Source organism: Lissotriton helveticus, chromosome 6 (genome assembly GCF_964261635.1).
Source record: "Lissotriton helveticus chromosome 6, aLisHel1.1, whole genome shotgun sequence".
Lineage (NCBI taxonomy): Eukaryota > Metazoa > Chordata > Amphibia > Caudata > Salamandridae > Lissotriton > Lissotriton helveticus.
The window spans coordinates 932,898,856-932,904,855 of record NC_136067.1 but is presented as its reverse complement, the minus strand read 5'-3'; positions in this window follow the sequence as shown (position 1 = coordinate 932,904,855).

Here is a 6,000-nt window from a genome sequence, read left to right as displayed (position 1 = left end):
GCTGTAAGGAAAGCCATTGAGTAAGAAGCAAGCAAATGAGTGACAATAAACCAGCACAAGGTAAGCAATGAGCAAGCTTGCAGATTTTGTGGTAGCATATCTTCTACTTTTAGCAATACAATTTTATAATAAAATAGCGACTTCCATATTCACAGTGTTTTTAGTCGCAGGCTAGGACCTTGTAACTACAAATACATGGTAGTACGCTACAGACATCTGCAGTAGTCACATTAACCTATTGAGCTATCATACTGTTGAAGCGTAATTGATTCCAGATTAATTTAACTTGCATTTAGTTTTCATTTAAGGTGTGTTTGTTATATATGTATTTACATGAAGCTGAAAGGCCAACAAAATAGGTACAGAATATTGTGCTCTCTTTAGCCAACTCCCATATTTTTTTTCTGCATTTCAACCGCTGATTTGTCAATGTTTTGATAACTGAATGCACTGTGGGGTGGAGGAGTGGCAAGTTCATTTCTGCTTTCAAAACATCATCTGTCCCATAGTCTTTGGAAGCTGAAAATGGTGCTTTGCGTGTTAATATAATGGACAAGCAGAAAGTTGCAGAAGCAGGGGCAATGTCTTACGTGAAGAAGGGCAGGTGACTGATGTGCGATATTCAGGGACATTGTCAAAAGGAGGCGGGAGAAGCGGTGGAACATCTGCTTGTAGTGGAGGCCATATTTATGACTAAGAGCAAAACACACTGGCAGTATGTTCACAGGATTTTTAACAGGCATGTTTTACATTTGAGGGTGCTTCAGGCAAGAAGCTTATGTGAATGTGGAATATTTAGAGTAGGACAATAGCTAAGCACTTCTTTTCCTTGTCTTTGTTCAGCAGCCACAAACAAGCTTCAATGAACTTCATCTGAAGCAGTGCTTAATTTGAGCCTTTGGTTTCTGGTGCTCTGCACCTGCACATTTTTTTTATATATATATTTTTATTGATTATAACACAAGAGTAAAAATGTACATATCGGGTGTCATTTGGTGGAACATATTACAGCGGCGAACGGGCAAATGAGTTGAGGAAATACATTCAATTATAGGCATCTGAAAAATATCAATACCAGCTTAGAGCTGAGGCAAAACAATACGATACAGATCACCATAAGCAAACCTTATCAGAACCCGCCCACCAGAGATACAGGATATGCATATTGGACTTTCGACACCCGGATATGAGGAACAAAAAGATCAGGAGAATATGCCACATCTCTTGTGAAGAAGGGAAAAGGGAAATAGAAAGGTCATAGAACAAAATAAAGGAAAAATAACCCCCCCCCTCAACCCTCCACCCTGCACCCCTGCGGATGGCTACGACCTACCCCACTAGCAGCGTGCCTGTCGCCCCCTAAACTACAACCCAGGGAAGGGAAAAGATGGAGGAGGAGATGTATTACAAGACGATACGGGCTCCCGGACTCCCCTCCCCCCCGCCAAAAGCAGACACCCCCTACCGTGGAATTAAGCAAGTTATAACAGACTACTAAGCAAACCAATAAGGGAGCCACTGACAGAGAAAAGACCGTCCCGCCCAGCCCCCGGCACCACAGAGGAAGCAAATCCCTTTTCGATCATCGCAGTCACACCCAACCCAGACAATCAGAATTCCATCTGGCCCTCACTCCCACAGATACAAACCAGCAGAGCCAAAAGAAAGTCATTGCACCGAATTCAAGTCAAATTCAGCCCTGGCCCTTACGATCCATTGCACAAACCCCATCCAGTAGAACCAATATAGTAGCAAAAGAGTCAAAGCGTTGTTGAAAAAGGAGATCAATATAGCCTGAAAGAGTCAAAAAGGTTAAGTCTCGAAGTCTATCAGATACACGAAAGTCAATCCAAAGAGTATTAGTGGAGGTCTCCAGAAGAGAAGGAAGAAGTGAATCCTGTGCGGGCGATGACTTTGCCGATCTTGCTAGGTGTTCGGGGGCTCCAGTAACATGCCGCTGTAATCGTGCGGGTACAATTGGCACCAGTTTCTGATCATATTCGGGGTTCTCCTCTCGAGGTAGATCAAGCGTCGCGGGGGTCATCAAATGTTGCAGGTCTGACACAAGGCTAGAGTCCGGTCTCAAACAAACAGTCTCGAGGCTTGCAGTCAAATTGTTGAGAGCAGCCTCCATTTGCAGGCGAAGAGCCCCGATGGCAGCCATTATGGTCCCCAGGGTCGGTCCACACATCGTCCGATCCATCTCCGCGTGGACGATAACAAAGCAGATTTTCAACCCCGGAGGCCGGTTACTCCGGGGAAACCAACAGGCGCGGAGTGGACGGAAGCGACTGGCGACTCACAGGCTTGGCAACCTTTACACCACTGCCGAGAGCGGGGGCCCCACCCGTGGACCCCGATGGCTGCAGCAGGGTCCCGGGACGTGGCCCCCCACCCACTACGGCAACCACGTCTCGTCGCCGTTCGTCCAGTATTCGCAGGGACCAAAGACCACCACCAGGATAGAGAATATGTTCCACTCCGATGAGACCGGAGTCTGCCGGGTATCCGCGGCCGATGTTGTTCAACTGAAACCCAGCTGGGTCAGTACTCGAGGCCCCGGCTTACACACTGGAGTAGGCCCAAAAATGAAAGACGGTGTAACTTCGTCAATAAAGGCGATAAAAACTCCGGGATTGCCCCCCTGGGCTCAGCAACGATTCAGACACATGGGAGTCTGGCGGGAGGTCAGGATGAAGTTCAGGATAAGTCCGCCAGCGATGGAGGTCGACGGAGCTGGGAGCTTATGCGGCCATCTTGGTTGCTTGCGTAGCTCCTCCCCCCACCTGCACATTTTTGTCAACACCAGCACTTATGAAAGTTTGCCTCGTGTTGGTGCTGTATGTCTAATTTTGTGAGGTGCACACCTACAGTTGTATAATAAATCAATATACATTTAAATGACTGATACCTTCCACCCAAAGATATAAGAATAGCTTGGGCGGCAGGTATTAGTCATTTGTAATGTATATTTAAAGTCTTAATTGTTACACCTGTAGGAGTGTGATGGTTAGTTGTGTTGGTACCGTCAGCACTGGCAGCGGCAATGGGTGATGCAAGCTGCAGTGGCCTCCTGGCACTTATTATTTTTTTTTTTACATAAATTAAGCTCTGACGTCCTGCTCAATAGTGTCTTTCTTGTCTGTGCGGCTGGGAGCAACATTGTGGCATTCTTTAAGCAGCTCGTCTGTCACTAATATAAACATTTTAATAAAGCCTGTGCTGAATAACCAAGCAAGCGGTGGAGGAACAGTTGAGCTGGAGAAGAACTAAGTTTTAAGCACCATCTTGGGTGGGGCGAAGGAGTACTGTTGGAATGTTGTGATGGGGGGCTTGGGGGGAGAAACGGGCAAAGTAAACACAGAGCACAGAAGTATGGGGTCGATTAGGATGGCGGTGAATCCACATCCTCCGGGCCGGTGGAAGCCACCACCGGCCCGGAGGATGCGGATTCACCGCCGCAGTCCCTGTAAACACCTCCCGCCAGATTAGAATGGTGGTGGGATCAGCGGCGGACGGCAGGTCCGTCCGCCGCTGATCCGCGGGGTGTAGCCTGCTATTTGGTGGCGGTGTCTGCAAGACACCGCCAGCCAAATTAGGAAGCGTGTGTAAACATGCTTTTCCGCTGCGGTTTTTCCGCCGTGGAAAAGCATGTGGGCCTTTGCTTCTGGGGTGCCCTTGCGGGCCCCCAGGGTGAAGGGGGGGGTGTACATGGGGGTGCCTGCCGCTTTGTGCATGCAAATGCAATGCATGCATTTTTAACATTGCGGCGGGTGCTGCTTGAAGCTACAGGATGTGACCGCCAGGGTGGCGGTCACGACCTAATTGGCATGGAGGGAACGCAGCTGCCCTTGCGGACGGTCCCTCCACCTCGGGGGTGGCGGACGGACGCAAGTCCGTCCGCCATCCTAATCGGCCACTATGTTTGGGGCAGGTAGGAGAGACTTACAAAGAGCGCTGGAAAAACACATTCACTAATGGAGACCTTAATCAAAAAGAAAAAAAGAAAAATGTAGTTCCTTAAAAGTGAGCAGTGATGGGACACACGTCAGTCAGTTAAGAGGATGGTAAAGAGGATATGCTCCAGAGGAGAGGCAAGCACAAGATCGACAACGATAGCCATCAAATGGGAAACAAGTAAATGAGTGAGACAATAAACCCAACCAATGGTAAGCTTGTTTGCAGGCCCTACGCCCTTAGAAGTTCTTGATAAGCCCACAATAAATCTTTCACAACCAGACAGCTTGTCTTGGTAAATTCAACCAAAAATAGGAAAATCATCCCCTAATATTGTAGGCTTATGTTGACTATTCTATTACTGGGCCACCTAATCAGTATGCTTTTACTCTTCCTAAAGAGAGGCAGCCACCCAGTCGTCAAACGCATATTCATAGCATGCCAGGCCTTATACATAGCAGACAGAAAAGTAATTAAACATCTTTCCTCGCTTCTGAGCACCACACACTCTTTCATTATTGTGGCCAGCAGCAACCGGCAGTGCAAAGACCTGTAAAAGCAGATGGTCAGTAGTAATTTAGTAAATGTTGGGGGAGGGAGGAGGAGGCAGTGCTGATTTCATGATTCTAAATCAAAATGCTAAATACATAACATAGGCTTTCCCGGACACTGCAGACTGTTTGGTGCAAGCAGTGGGCACTAATGTGGTGCTGCATAACCACGTATACATGGGATGCCCAGGATTTTCTGGTGATGTACAGCCATCCACTATGGATATGCCTTTGATGGATCCTGCCTTTTTTGACAAAAAATCGGATTCCACCCAGTAGTATTTTTAAAGAAGGGACCACAGTGCTCCCTTTGGGCTTTTCGTCACCACCAGACAGTTCCCTCATCAATTTTGGTTCCTTCAGTGGCTACTCCTGAGGTCAGAGGTTTGGCTTACAAGCAGGGCCAGAACACCCTAGAGTCCTCTAAGCCTTTTTGTGGCTGGGATGTGGTTCAAGCAGACAAAATACTAGTCAACAGGGACATCAATCTTCCCAGTCCCCCCACCCCTGCACCATCAGCTTCCAATCCATTTTAATTTACCCCTAGTGGTATACAACCACCCTGTGGGAGGTAGAATCAAATATTTTGTTCCAAGGTGGCAAGTTCTCACGTTCTTCAGATCGTGTGACTGAGCTATGGCATTCCATTCTTTTTTGGCCCACCACATCTTCCACCCACATCACAGCAACATTCAGAGAGGTACCTGCCCATCTTCTTGCAAAAGGTGCAAGCTCTACAGTAAAAAAGGGGCCATAGAAAGGGTGCTGAGCTTGGAAATAGGGACTTTTTGTTACTCCGCCATTTATTAGTTCCGACAAAGGATGGAGGCCTTTGCCCTATTTTCGATCTTAGCCTCCTAAAGTTTCCTCGGGAGAACAAATTCAGAATGCTCAAACTGGCCCAGGTTCTGTCTGCCCAAGTAGATGGCAACCTTGAACCTACAAGACACATACTTTCATATACTCATCCTGCATTCCCCCAACTTTACCTGTGATCCAAGGTTGGCCAGGAGCTTTTTCAGTTTGCCGTGCTCCCCTTCACGTTTACCACCGCCCCTCAGGTGTTTATGAAAATGGTCACCCCCATCTGGGGTATATCAGATTTTACCTACCTCGACAACTGGCGGTTGAAGGCGGGCTTGTCACGGTCAGTCATAGCTCACCTCCAGACAATGGTAAATCTCCTGACATCATTGGGGTTCACAATCAATGTGCCAAATTCCTACCTTTCTCCTTCACAGAGGCTTCCCTTCATAGGAGTCATCTTGGGTACAGTGGTTTGCTGGGACTTTCCTCTAACACAATGAGTCCAGGACATTTAGGCTAGGAACCTGATGTTTTAGCCTCAGTTTTGGGTTTTAGTGCGAGAGGTTCTGAGGCTTTTTGGCCTATTGGCCTTCTGTATCCAGCTTGTTGACGCATGGCAAGTGGCATATTTGGACTAATCAGTGAGATCTGAAGATTCAGTGGGTCCAACACCAGGAGAACCTGT